The following is a 16124-nucleotide window of genomic DNA, read 5'->3' on the forward strand; positions in this document are numbered from 1 at the left end:
TATTTTTACTGTTGTTGTATAATGTAATTTTTTTACTGTTTTTAGTAAGTGCTTAATAGAATTAGTAAGAAAATTAATAGAACTAGTTGAACTAGTTTATTTTTAATAAGAATTAGTTTATTTTTATTTATAGTAAGTGCTTAGTTGAACTAGTAGAATTAATACAGCTATTTTATTTTTTTAAGAAAATTTAGGTATATGAGATTTGATGATCTAATTAAATTTTTACTATAGAACTAGTTTATTTTTAGTAAGAACTAGTTTATTTTTATTTATAGTAAGTGTTTAATTGAACTAGTTGAATTAATAGGACTAGTTTATTTTTAGTAAGAAAATTTAGGTATATGAGATTTGATGATCTAATTAAAATTTTACTATAGAACTAGTTTATTTTTAGTAAGAAAATTAATAGAACTAGTTTATTTTTTTAGTTAAAGCAATTATTGTTGGGGAACGTAGTAATTTCAAAAAAAAATCCTACGCACACGCAAGATCATGGTGATGCATAGCAACGAGAGGGGAGAGTGTTGTCCACGTACCCTCGTAGGCCGAAAGCGGAAGCGTTAGCACAACGCGGTTCATGTAGTCGTATGTCTTCACGATCCGACGGATCCAAGTACAGAACGTACGGCACCTCTGAGTTCAGCACACGTTCAACTCGATGACGTCCCACGAACTCCGATCCAGTAGAGCTTTGCGGGCGAGTTCCATCAGCACGATGGCGTGATGACAGTGTTGATGATGCTACCGACGCAGGGCTTCGCCTAAGCACTGCTACGATAATACCGAGGTAGAATATGGTGGAGGGGGGCACCGCACACGGCTAAGAGATCAATGATCAATTGTTCTGTCTATGGGGTGCCCCCTTCCTCCGTATATAAAGGAGGGGAGGAGAGGGCTGGCCAAGGGGAGGAGGCGCGCCCAAGGGGGGGAGTCCTACTCCCATTGGGAGTAGGACTCTTTCTTTCCCTATTTGGAGAGGGAGAGGGAAGGAAGAGGAAGGAGGGAGGAAGGAAAGGGGGGCCGGCCCCCTTCCCAATTCGGATTGGGCTTGGGGGGAGGCCTCCCTTGCTCCTTTCCCCTCCTTTCCACTAAAGCCCATTAAGGCCCATATACCTCCCGGTGGGTTCCGATAACCTCCCGGTGCTCCGGTATTATCCCGATCTCACCCGGAACCATTCTAGTGTCCAAATATAGTCGTCCAATATATCGATCTTTATGTCTCGACCATTTCGAGACTCCTCATCATGTACGTGATCACATCTGGGACTTCGAACTACCTTCGGTACATCAAAACACATAAACTCATAATATAACTGTCACTAAACTTTAAGCGTGCGGACCCTACGGGTTTGAGAACTATGTAGCCATGACCGAGACACGTCTCCGGTCAATAACCAGTAGCGGAACCTGGATGCTCATATTGGCTCCCACATATTCTACGAAGATCTTTATCGGTCAAATCGTGTAACAACATACGTTGTTCCCTTTGTCATCGGTATGTTACTTGCCCGATATTCGATTGTCGGTATCTCAATACCTAGTTCAATCTCGTTACCAGCAAGTCCCTTTACTCGTTCCGTAATGCATCATCTTGTAACTAACTCATTAGTCACATTGCTTGCAAGGCTTATAGTGATTTGCATTACCGAGAGGGCCCAGAGATACCTCTCCGACAATCGGAGTGACAAATCCTAATCTCGGAATACGCCAACTCAACGAGTACCTTCGGAGACACCTGTAGAGCACCTTTATAATCACCCAGTTACGTTGTGACGTTTGGTAGCACACAAAGTGTTCCTCCGGTAAACGGGAGTTGCATAATCTCATAGTCATAGGAACATGTATAAGTCATGAAGAAAGCAATAGCAACATACTAAACGATCAAGTGCTAAGCTAACGGAATGGGTCAAGTCAATCACATCATTCTCCTAATGATGTGATCCCGTTAATCAAATGACAACTCATGTCTATGGTTAGGAAACTTAACCATCTTTGATTCAACAAGCTAGTCAAGTAGAGGCATACTAGTGACATTATGTTTGTCTATGTATTCACACATGTACTAAGTTTCTGGTTAATACAATTCTAGCATGAATAATAAATATTTATCATGATATAAGGAAATATAAATAACAACTTTATTATTGCCTCTAGGGCATATTTCCTTCAGTCTCCCACTTGCACTAGAGTCAATAATCTAGTTCACATCACCATGTGATTTAACACCAATATCCACATATGTATGTGGTTAACACCCATAGTTCACATCGTCATGTGACCAACACCGGAAGGGTTTACTAGAGTCAATAATCTAGTTCACATCGCTATGTGATTAACACCTAAAGAGTACTAAGGTATGATCATGTTTTGCTCGTGAGAGAAGTTTAGTCAAAGGGTCTGTCACATAGAGAGTCGTATGTATTTTGCAAATATTCTATGTCTACAATGCTCTGCACGGAGCTACTCTAGCTAATTGCTCCCACTTTCAATATGTATCCAGATTGAGACTTAGAGTCATCTGGATCGGTGTAAAAGCTTGCACCGATGTAACTCTTTACGATGAATTCTTTTATCACCTCCATAATCAAGAAACATTTCCTTAGTCCTTACTAAGGATATTCTTGACCGCTGTCCGGTGATCTACTCCTAGATCAAAATTGTACTCCCTTGCCTAACTTAGAGCAAGGTATACAATAGGTCTGGTACACAGCATAACATACTTTATAGAACCTATGATTGAGGCATAGGGAATGACTTTTCATTCTCTTTCTATTTTCTGCCATGGTCGGGTTTTGAGTCTTACTCAACTTCACACCTTTGTAACAACGGCAAGAACTCCTTCTTTGACTGTTCCATTTTGAACTACTTCAAAATCTTATCAAGGTATGTACTCATTGCAAAATCTTATCAAGCGTCTTGATCTATCTCTATAGATCTTGATGCTCAATGTGTAAGCAGCTTCACCGAGGTCTTTCTTTAAAAAAACTCCTTTCAAACACTTCTTTATGCTTTCCAGAAAATTTTACATCATTTCCGATCAACAATATGTCATTCACATATACTTATCAGAAAGGCTGTAGTGCTCCCACTCACTTGCTTGTAAATACAGGCCTTTCCAAAAGTCTATATAAAACCATATGCTTTGATCAACTCATCAAAGTGTATATTCCAACTCCGAGATGCTTGCACCAGTCCATTGATGGATCGCTGGAGCTTGCACATTTTGTTAGCACCTTTTGGATCAACAAAACCTTCTGGTTGCATCATATACAACTCTTCTTCTAGAAATCCATTCAGGAATGCAGTTTTGACATCCATTTGCCAGATTTCATAAAATGTGGCAATTGCTAACATGATTCGGACAGACTTAAGCATCATTATGAGTGAGAAAATCGCATCGTATTCAACACCTTGAGCTTGTCGAAAACCTTTCGCAACAAGTCGAGCTTTGTAGATAGTAACAAAACTATCAGTGTCCGTCTTCCTCTTGAAGATCCATTTATTTAACTTGGCTTGCTGATCATCGAGCAAGTGAACCAAAGTCCATACTTTGTTCTCATACATGGATCCTATCTCAGATTTTATGGCCTCAAGCCATTTTGCGGAATCTGGGCTCATCATCGCTTCCTCATAGTTCGTAGGTTCATCATGGTCTAGTAACATGACTTCCAGAACAGGATTACCGTACCACTCTGGTGCGGATCTTACTCTGGAAGACCTACGAGGTTCCGTAGCAACTTGATCTGAAGTTTCATGATCATCATCATTAACTTCCTCACTAATTAGTGTAGGAATCACTGGAACTGATTTTTGTGATGAACTACTTTCCAATAAGGAAGAAGGTACAATTACCTCATCAAGTTCTACTTTCCTCCCACTCACTTCTTTCAAGAGAAACTCCTTCTCTGGAAAGGATTCATACTTAGCAACGATCTTGCCTTCGGATCTGTGATAGAAGGTGTACCCAACAGTTTCCTTTGGGTATCCTATGAAGACGCATTTCTCCGATTTGGGTTCGAGCTTATCAGATTGAACCTATTTCACATAAGCATCGCAGCCCCAAACTTTTAAGAAACGACAACTTGGGTTTCTTGCCAAACCACAGTTCATAAGGTGTCGTCTCAACGGAATTTGATGGTGCCCTATTTAAAGTGAATGCAACTGTCTTTTAATACATAACCCCAAAATGATAGTGGTAAACCGATAAGAGACATCATAGATTGCACCATATCCAATAAAGTGCGGTTACGACGTTCAGACACACCATTACGCTGTGGTGTTCCAGGTGGCGTGAGCTGTGAAACTATTCCACATTGTTTTAAATGAAGGCCAAACTCGTAACTCGAATATTTTCCTCCATGATCAGATCATAGAAACTTTATTTTCTTGTTACGATGATTCTCCACTTCACTCTGAAATTCTTTGAACTTTTCAAATGTTTCAAACTTGTGTTTCATTAAGTAGATATACTCATATCTGCTCAAATCATCTTGTGAAGGTCAAAAAATAATGATACCCGCCACGAGCATCAACACTCATCGGACTGCATACATCGGTGTGTATTATTTCCAATAAGTCACTAGCTCGTTCCATTGTTCTAGTGAACGGATTTTTTAGTCATCTTGCCCATAAGGCACGATTCGCAAGCATCAAATGATTCATAATCAAGTGATTCCAAAAATCCATCTTTATGGAGTTTCTTCATGCGCTTTACACCGATATGACCCAAACGGCAGTGCCACAAATAAGTTGCACTATCATTATCAACTTTGCATCTTTTGGCATCAATATTATGAATATGTGTATTACCACGATCGAGATCCAACAAACTATTTTCACTGGGTGTATTACCTTTCAAAGGTTTTATTCATATAAACAGAACAACAATTATTCTCTGGCTTTAAATGAATAACCGCATTGCAATAGAAATGATCAAATCATATTCATGCCCAATGCAAACGCCAAATAACATTTATTTAGGTTCAACACTAATCCCAAAAGTATAGGGAGTGTGCGATGATGATCATATCAATCTTGGAACTACTTCCAACACACATCGTCACTTCCCTCTCAACTAGTCTTTATTTATTCTGTAACTCCTGTTTCGAGTTACTAATCTTAGCAACAGAATCAAGTATCATATATTCTGGGGCTACTATAAATACTAGTAAGGTACACATCAATAACCTATATATCAAATATACCCTTGTTCACTTTGCCATCCTTCTTATCCACCAAATATTCAAGGCATTTCCGCTTCCAGTGACCATTTCCTTTGCAGTAGAAGCACTCAGTTTCAGGCCTTGGTCCAGCTTTAGGCTTCTTCACGGGAGTGACAACTTGCTTGCCATTCTACTTGAAGTTCCCTTTCTTTCCCCTTGCCCTTTTCTTGAAACTAGTGGTCTTATCAATCATCAACACTTGATGCTCTTTTCTTGATTTCTACCTTCGTCGATTTCAGCATCACGAAGAGCTCGGGAATCGTTTTCTCCATTCCTTGCATACTACAGTTCATCACGAAGTTCTGGTAACTTAGTGATGGTGACTAGAGAACTCTGTCAATCACTGTCTTATCTGGAAGATTAACTCCCACTTGATTCAAGCGATTGTAGTACTCAGACAATCTAAGCACTTGCTCACTAGTTGAGCAATTCTCCTCCATTTTTTAGGCGAAGTATTTGTCAGAGGTCTCATACCTCTTGACACGGGCATGAGTCTGAAATACCAATTTCATCTCATGGAACATCTCATATGTTCCGTGACGTTTCAAAAAAACGCTTTTGTAGTCCCGGTTCTAAGCCATAAACCATGGTGCACAAAACTATCAAGTAGTCATCATATTGAGCTAGCCAAACGTTCATAACGTCTGCATCTGCTCCTACAATAGGTCAGTCACCCAACGGTGCATCAAGGACATAGTTCTTCTGTGCAGCAATGAGGATAGACCTCAGATCACGGACCAAGTCTGCATCATTGCTACTAACATCTTTCAACATAGTTTTTCTTTAAGAACATATTAAAAAACATAGGGAAGCTATAACGCGAGCTATTGATCTACAACATAATTTGCAAAATACTACTAGGACTAAGTTCATGATAAATTAAAGTTCAGTTAATCATATTACTTAAGAACTCCCACTTAGATAGACATCTCTCTAATCATCTAAGTGATTACGTGATCCAAATCAACTACACCATAACCGATCATCACGTGAAATGGAGTAGTTTTCAATGGTGAACATCATTATGTTGATCATATCTACTATATGATTCACGCTCGACCTTTCGGTCTCAGTGTTCCGAGGCCATATCTGCATATTCTAGGCTCGTCAAGTTTAAGCTGAGTATTCTACATGTGCAAAACTGGCTTGCACCCGTTGTAGATGAACGTAGAGCTTATCACACCCGATCATCATGTGGTGTCTCGGCACGATGAACTTTGGCAACAGTGCATACTCAGGGAAAACACTTTTATCTTGAAATTTAGTGAGAGATCATCTTATAATGCTACCGTCCATCAAAGCAAAATAAGATGCATAAAGGATAAACATCACATGCAATTAATATAAGTGATATGATATGGCCATCATCATCTTGTGCTTGTGATCTCCATCTTCGAAGCACCGTCATGATCACCATCATCACCGGCGCGACACCTTGATCTTCATCGTAGCATCGTTGTCATCTCGCCAACTATTGCTTCTATGACTATCGCTACCGCTTAGTGACAAAGTAAAGCAATTACAGGGCGATTGCATTGCATACAATAAAGCGACAACCATATGGCTCCTGCCAGTTGCCGATAACTTGGTTACAAAACATGATCATCTCATACAATAAAATATAGCATCATGTCTTGACCATATCACATCATAACATGCCCTGCAAAAATAAGTTAAACGTCCTCTACTTTGTTGTTGCAAGTTTTATGTGGCTGCTACGGGCTGAGCAAGAACCGTACTTACCTACGCATCAAAACCACAACGATATTTCGTCAAGTTAGTGTTGTTTTAACCTTCACAAGGACCGGGCGTAGCCACACTCGGTGCAACTAAAGTTGGAGAAACTGACACCCGCCATCCACCTATGTGCAAAGCACGTCGGTAGAACCAATCTTTCGTAAGCGTATGTGTAATGTTGGTCCGGGCCGCTTCATCCAACAATACCACCGAACCAAAGTATGACATGCTGGTAAGCAGTATGACTTGTATCGCCCACAACTCACTTGTGTTCTACTCGTGCATATAACATCTACACATAAAACCAGGCTTGGATGCCACAGTTGGGAACGTAGTAATTTCAAAAAAAAAATCCTACGCACACGCAAGATCATGGTGATGCATAGCAACGAGAGGGGAGAGTGTTGTCCACATACCCTCATAGACTGAAAGCGGAAGCGTTAGCACAACGCGGTTGATGCAGTCGTACGTCTTCACGATCTGACCGATCCAAGTACCGAACGTACGGCAACTCCGAGTTCAGCACATGTTCAGCTCGATGACGTCCCATGAACTCTGATCTAGCAGAGCTTTGCGGAAGAGTTCCGCCAGCACGACGGCGTGATGACGGTGTTGATGATGCTACCGACGCAGGGCTTCGCCTAAGCACTGCTATGATAATACCGAGGTGGAATATGGTGGAGGGGGGCACCGCACACGGCTAAGAGATCAATGATCAATTGTTGTGTCTATGGGGTGCCCCCCTCCTCCGTATATAAAGGAGGGGAGGAGAGGGCCGGCCAAGAGGAGGAGGCGCGCCCAAGGGGGGGAGTCCTACTCCCACCGGGAGTAGGACTCCTCCTTTTCCTATTTGGCGAGGGAGAGGGAAGGAAGAGGAAGGAGGGAGGAAGGAAAGGGGGGGCCCGGCCCCCTTCCCAATTCAGATTGGGCTTCGGGGGGCCTCCCTTGCTCCTTTCCCCTCCTTTCCACTAAAGCCCATTAAGGCCCATATACCTCCTGGGGGGTTCCGATAACCTCCCGGTGCTCCGGTATTATCCCGATCTCACCCGGAACTATTCCGGTGTCCAAATATAGTCGTCCAATATATCGATCTTTATGTCTCGACCATTTCGAGACTCCTCGTCATGTCCTTGATCACATCTGGGACTCCGAACTACCTTCGGTACATCAAAACACATAAACTCATAATATAACTGTCATTGAACTTTAAGCATGCGGACCCTACGGGTTCGAGAACTATGTAGCCATGATCGAGACACGTCTCCGGTCAATAACCAGTAGCGGAACCTGGATGCTCATATTGGCTCCCACATATTCTACAAAGATCTTTATCAGTCAAACCGCATAACAACAGATGTTGTTCCCTTTGTCATCGGTATGTTACTTGCCCGAGATTCGATCGTTGATATCTCAATACCTAGTTCAATCTCGTTACTGGCAAGTCTCTTTACTCGTTCTGTAATGCATCATCTTATAACTAACTCATTATTCACATTGCTTGCAAGGCTTATAGTGATGTGCATTACCGAGAGGGCCCAGAGATACCTCTCCGACAATCGGAGTGACAAATCGTAATCTCGAAATGCGCCAACTCAACAAATACCTTCGGAGACACCTGTAGAGCACCTTTATAATCACTCAGTTACGTTGTGATGTTTGGTAGCACACAAAGTGTTCCTCCGGTAAACTGGAGTTGCATAATCTCGTAGTCATAGGAACATGTATAAGTCATGAAGAAAGCAATAGCAACATACTAAACGATCAAGTGCTAAGCTAACGGAATGGGTCAAGTCAATCACATCATTCTCCTAATGATGTGATCATGTTAATCAAATGACAACTCATGTCTATGGTTAGGAAACTTAACCATCTTTGATTCAACGAGCTAGTCAAGTAGAGGCATACTAGTGACATTATGTTTGTCTATGTATTCACACATGTACTAAGTTTCCGGTTAATACAATTCTAGCATGAATAATAAACATTTATCATGGTATAAGGAAATATAAATAACAACTTTATTATTGCCGCTAGGGCATATTTCCTTCAATTATTCCCGCATCAACGTCGATTATGCCTATCCAGCATCCTCATCGTCGACTCGGCGGAGGAGGCCTGCTTGATCAGAGGGGCCATGTCCGGGACTGGGCTACGTTGGGCTGGTACTGGGATGTGCTACCTTTCACGGGCGCAGGTTGGTGAGGAGCCAGCCCATCATTGACCCGAACCTTCTTTGGTGGCGGTCGCGTGGGCCAGTGATGGTGCGGAGGCTTGAGGACCCCGTGGAGGTGGTACGTCACCATGTCAATGAGGAGGACGAGCACGTCCATCGCTACATAGTTTTGTTGGAGGGCAGGTTCTCCAATACCTGGCAGGTTCTTCAGGGATCTCACTGGAGCTATGATCCTGTGATGGTTCCTTCTCTTTGAGTGTCCACCGCCCGGGCTGATACCCGTCGTTTGCTAGGGTTTTAGCTGTGTTAGTGAGGTTATATGTATGATACTATTCAAGATGTATTAGTGGTAATATTCGACGATGTACTGACGCAAGAGATGATTTAGTTTTGCTTATTGAATGCATGCTAATTTTAATACTAATTTATTTTATGATTTAGTTTTGCTTATTGAATGCTCAAATTGGAGAACTACTCCTATTTTGAATACTCAAATTGGAGAGCACTATGCAAGGCGTTTGCATTTGATTGGTTGATAGCTTATAGGGTTTCACTAAGTCCTAAGATGAGGATAATGATGTTTTTATTTATATTTTGTTTTTGCAGCCAAATATCCATGTCGTCGTCGCCGTCGCCCCTGTCATGGACCCCCTCCAACCTCGAGGTGGCACCAGCCAAATCTCCATGTCAATATGAGTCCTATAATATATTTTGAAATGTTTTTGTTCATATTTTCAACCACATTGAAATGCAATGACCATCAAATTTGAATGCAATGACCATCAAGTTTGAATGCAAATAGGATATGTGCTTGCCCAAGTGGCCATGTTTGCAGGTAACACCTCCGAGTGGCATATGTTTTGCCGAAGTGTTGATTAATTTCCGTTCCCGCAAATTTCAGGCGCTCGATATATCCTTTTTTAGCAAAGGTCATGCCGTATTTTTCCGTGAATTTTGGCATGGCTTGTGCTAGAATATGTAGGAAATATCGAGTGGCCTAGATTTTCTAGAAAGATAATTAAATGACATTTCAGGTTGACTTTAAGTCTGTCGAGGCTCCATACATGACAATCAAAAAATGAGTGAGGGAGAAAGTCTGCACCATATACGAGAGAGGAAGAATCCCGACTGTTGTCGTGGGGGTCATTTCTCCTTCTTCTCCTTGTGCTATACCTTTGTTATGCACTAGGGGAAGGAGGAGTAACGACTACCACCGACGGTCAAAAAATCAGTGAGGGAGTGTGTCCACCATATACTGTATGAGAGAAGAAGAATGTCGACTGTTGTCATGGGGGTCGCTTCTCCTTCATTCCCATGTGCTAGACATTTTGGTCGAATATATACACCACGTGAGCGGAGAGTTTTTAAAAAAGACTCGACGGACAGATAGTCAACCCGTGCTGAATAATAATGATCTAATTTAGTTTTTGTAGTACATATATTGAATTTTAGAAGTTTAATCTTTGAATTATGAACATAGGAAATGCCGTCGGACGATGGAAGTCTCGCGGAGTGCTCCTGGTGTGGCAACAACCGGGGTTTCTGCGATAGACCTCACTTCGGCGCTTCAGCATTAAGCTCGAGGATACCTTCGATGTTGAAACAGTACGCAACGATGCAAATTGTTTTTTTCGTAATTAAGCTCGACTTCTTCTTCTTCAATGTGTAATTTTCATCTTTTACAATTTGACTAGCTTATCCCATGCCATGCAAGACGCTATGTCTTGGAGAGGATGGATTTTGAAGATCATGAAAAGATGGAAACAAAGATAGTTCACCTAAGGACCCATCATGGTTTTGATTTTCCTGTAAATCTATACAATTCAGTGAGTGTATCCCATTTTGGTTGCCCGAATTGGGAAGCACTTTGCAACGCATATGATTTCCATGAGGGTATGCTTGTCACCATGGATCTTGGTGATCCTGACACCGAGGAAGACAATATGGAGATTTTGGTCCTTGTTGATACACTTCCAATTCTACCGCTATGTGAGTTTCTCAAACATAGTTATTAAGTAATTTATATTGTTTATTTCAAAATACTTGACAGCTTATTTCGATTGATAGCTTATTTTCATTCTTCAAAGAATGTGCGGAAGATGGTAGACAGAACCTACTACACCGATGGCGCATAATTAACTTATCAGGATAAAAATCATCTGATCTCATTTATTAGTGATCTTGAGAATTACAATATCTATAATCAAACTCCTGCACATTATGGTCAATACGTGCCACTAGTGCACGTGTTGAACAACGGTAACATCCATGGAGATGGCATGGTAAGACTTTTTACTATTACGACATCCATGCATCTTTTGCATAAATTCTTCTAAAACTAAACTACATTGCTAACTATGAAGTTATTACTATGTTTTTCAACAAAAAATCCTGAAGGATTGTGTGCCTCATCTGATGTTTCTGAAAGGTCGCCTTGATGTTATGAGCTTACGGCCGGGTCATCCTACGCATCACAGTTGTTCATACCAGATTTCTAAAACCGATGAAGACATGACAATCAAAGATTGGAAACAATGTATGGTCAGTCATAGGGAGGTACTTGGAAGCAACATTATGCGATGCGCAAGAATTGGAGACAGGATAATCTCCATTCTCCATAATGGAGAGTCATGGGCCTATCTTGTTTTATGCTATTTTACCTAAGAGAGTGTAGTAGGTCCTATTAGAGAGGTGTAGGTCCGGTACAATGTGTTATTATGTGGTACAATGTGTTAGAGTTGATGATGAGGAGGAGTTGTGATTATGACTAGTGACCAACTTGCTATGATGTCTCATTGACAGAAATGATGATCATGAGGAGGTGTTATATGACAATGATGTATTATGATGATAAGTTGTTGATGATATGATGATGATGATGATGATGATGATGATGATGATGATATTTATTATATCATTGGGTGAAAGAACCACGGATTAGTTTCAAGTGGATGTCCATCCACTTGAAACTAGTCCACGGTTCTTTCACCCAGTGATGTAGTAACTCATTATGATGTAAAAACAATCTCTAAATTGCTACTGTATGAAAACTTGTATAAAGGTGTATGAATACAACATGAAATAAAAAAGAAATAGAATACGGGATAATAGTAGTAGCGCGGGCTGCGAGAATCGCTACTAGTAATTACCAGTAGCGCCCTTTTTAGGAAGCGCTACTACTAAGTGGATATAGCAGTAGCGCGGGTAGACCCACGCTACTGCTAACCTTTAGCTGTAGCGCCATAGCAGTAGCGATGTCACCCACGCTGCTGGTAGGCCAAAAACCCGCGCTACTGGTAGGCTTTTCCCTAGTAGTGTTTATCTATTGTTGTTTTCAGGGGATGGAGCCTTAGACAGCTAGATGTGTAGAATGCGTTCCTTCATGGTGTTCTGGAAGAGGATGTCTACATGAAACAACCACCTGGGTTTGAAAATAAGCAATTTCCCTCACATGTGTGCAAACTTGATAGGCCATATATGGTCTGAAGCAGGCCCCCAGAGCATGGTACTCCCATCTTAGTCACAAACTGCAAGCACTTGGTTTTACTCCCTCCAAGGCTCACACCTCATTGTTCATTTACAGCAAGTCAAATACTTCTATATTTGTACTTATCTATGTTGATGATATTATTGTTACTAGTTCATCTAATGAGGCAGTGGCAAGATTGTCGAGGGATCTGAGTGCTGAGTTTGCTCTAAAAGATCTAGGAGATTTGCATTTCTTCCTAGGCATTGAGGTGCAGAAACATGGAGATGACCTTCATCTGTCTCAGGAAAATATGCAACTGACCTGGTAAAGAGGGTTGGCCTGCAAGGATGTAAACCCTCATCAACTCCATTGTCAAGTTCTGAAAAACTGTCTCTCGCAGAAGGAAACCTCTTGAATCAATAGGACAACACCAACTAAAGAAGCTTGGGTAGGTGCACTTCAGTACTTGACTCTTACAAGGCCAGATATATCTTTTGTTGTTAACAAAGTATGTCAGTTCCTTCATGCACCCACTACTGTTCACTGGACTGCAGCTAAGCGTATTGTCAGATATGTTAAAAATACTTTGACTACAGGCCTTACCTTCAGCAAGTCATCATCTATGCTTGTCAGTGCATTCTCTGATTCTAATTGGGCACGTTGTGTAGATGACAGATGCTCAACAAGTGGCTTTTTGTGTTCTTTGGACCTAACCTCATATCGTGGTGTGCAAAGAAACAAGCTACTATATCAAGATCAAGTACAGAAGTAGAGTACAAGGCTATAGAAAATGCCATAACAGAAATTATCTGGGTTCCGTCTTTGTTAAGGTAACTTGGTATTAAATGAATTCCAGCTCCATGCTTATGGTCTGACAACCTCGGTGCTACATATTTACCAACTAACCCAGTTTTTCATGCTAGAACAAAACACATTTAAATAGATTTTCACTTTGTCAGAGAAAGAGTTGATAGTAAGCAATTGGAAATGCGATTTATACATTCCAGAGATCAAGTTACAGATGGCTTTACAAAGGCATTGCCCACAAATAGCTTTGAAGAACTCAAGCGTAATCTCAACTTATGCAAGTTGTGATTAAGGGGGAGTGTTAAACATATTATGGCGTCGCGTTACATACGCAGAGGAGGTTGTAGGTAGTTTGGTAGACATATATATTGGTTGTTTATTTTATACTTATCTCATGTAACCGATTGTATCTCTCCTCTATCCCTTGTCTCCCAAGCATGTAATCTCAACAACCTTGTATGCATATTCTAGAGTTAAGCACCTGGCTATATTAACATGCACCCGTCACCCTTGGTAGGGTATGATGTTTCCCTAAACTTTCCATAGTATCCACTCTCTTCTCTGCAGATGGTCACTGAACCACAACCTATTTTGTGGAGAAGCCAAGTAAAAAAACTTAAGGCAGGTAGGTGCCTAAGAGTGCCAGAAGATTTATCTGAAGCTGGATTTGATCAATCCCTAAAACTGGAACTTATATGCAGAGCTTGTGGTGTAGATTCTAGAATCTTCATGGTTCCACTTGATCGTGTCTCTAGATGAATCATTTAGTTGAATATTACGAGCCTGAATCCAACGACGTAAACTGCTCACTTGTGCCCAGATTGGTTTGGTGCTCCCATGAGCAAGATCATTTATCCAGGTCTGGTTTGTCAGGGCCTCTTTTACAGTCCTATTATTCCTTCAAGAGTGCTTGTAGAGGGTTGGGAAGGCCGGTCTTCAGGTTGCCTTTGCTAGTCTAGGAGTAGTTCAAGAACATTATTGTTGCGACATCTCCAATGGTAGAAGTGGTGGACGTGATAAAGAGTACTCTGCATTGCCATGGCATGTCCAGCTCGTCCATGACTGCTAGAGCCAGTGCAGACACAGGGCTCTGCCCAATCGCTGGAAATCTGGTATCCTCGGCCCCCATTGTCGATTGACGAGCATAAAACAGACCAATTGACATTGCATTTGCCGCCGGTGATCTCTTCTTCTTGGGCCCATAGAACTTATCATATAACCATTTCAACACAGCATGGCACTTTGAGCACTGTCATGGCAAAAGTTTGCAGCATGCTGAGGACACTCCTTCTGAGCGCTCGTCTTCCCACGATTGACATGAGCTTTCCCTTCTGGCCCGCAAGCCTTGCCTTGATACGGACAAGGATGAACTAGATATGGACAAGGCGCAGCCTGGAAAGGGTGATTGGGAGGCCAAGGTATCGGAGAGAGAAATCCACTGTGTGCCCGCCAAAATTCTGAAGTTTGTTGTAGGTTTATCTCTTTACATCAGATCGCCATTGTTGTGGATTTTGCTAGGTTAACTTTCAGGCCCGTTGCATCGCGAAATCTTGCAGGATGTTTAGGAGTGTATCACTCTTTGCCTTGATCAGGTTAGCAAAGATAACCGCATCATCAGCGTAAAAACTGATTCTCAAGGAAATATCTCTGCCAGCCAGTGGGGTGAGGAGGTCTAATTTAGTAGCTCTCTACAGTAAACGGTGTAGTGGATCAATGGCGATGATGAATAGGAGTGACGATAAGGGATCGCCCTGACGAAGCCCTCTTTGGTGCGTCATTGTTTAACCAGGGAAGCCATTTAGCAGGAAGGGCGTATTGGGACATAATAAAATTAACTTAATTTATAAATATGAAGTAGCACTCATTTACACACATTACAATACCCCATCTCGATGACGTCCTTAGTGGTGAAGTCGATGGATCAGTGGGAAGCTTATTCCATTGTCTCCTTGATTTGATGGATCTGGTGGTGTTTGTTGTTTCTATGGCGGATCTCATCACGTGTGGTGCCGTCTTTGTTTGGGAGAAGATGAAGGTCCAAGAACACTGTTGGAGGCTTGTGGGTGGTAGTTCTAGTGTTTTGCCTCGACGACATCGACGGTATGCAGCGGATCTGGGTTTCAAGGAGCACGGGGATGATCCCCAGTCGACGCGCCACAGCGACAATGGCCTTGCCGGTGGCAGGCCTTTTCTTTGGTTCACAAAGCCTTTATAGGCGATTGTGTTTCTTCGTCTCCAAAGATGGCAAGTGGCAACGGTGGCTATTGCAGAATTGTACTTCAATGGAGTTTTCTTGCAATTGTTTCTGGACATGTGTCCTCTCTCCTTTTCTATCGTGGTTTTCATGATTTCGTGTTGTAATATGACATCTGTTTAATGGTATATGAAATTTCTCAATATAGACATATAAGATAAGTAATAGTATACTGATCTCAACCTCCACACTCACCAATGCACGCATTGATTAAATTGACATGGTCATTGATTCGTCTCCAACTTATCTATAATTTTTTATTGTTCCATGCTATTATATTATCTGTTTTGGATGTTTAATGGGCTTTAATATGCTCTTTTATATTATTTTCGGGACTAACCTATTAACCGAAGGCCAAGTGCTAGTTTCTGTTTTTTTTGGCCTATTTTAGAGTTTTGCAGAAAAGGAATACCAAACGGAGTCCAAACAGAATGAAACCTTCGCGATGATCTTTCTTGG

The sequence above is a fragment of the Triticum aestivum genome, chromosome 3B, assembly GCF_018294505.1.
Source record: "Triticum aestivum cultivar Chinese Spring chromosome 3B, IWGSC CS RefSeq v2.1, whole genome shotgun sequence".
Taxonomy (NCBI): Eukaryota; Viridiplantae; Streptophyta; class Magnoliopsida; order Poales; family Poaceae; genus Triticum; species Triticum aestivum.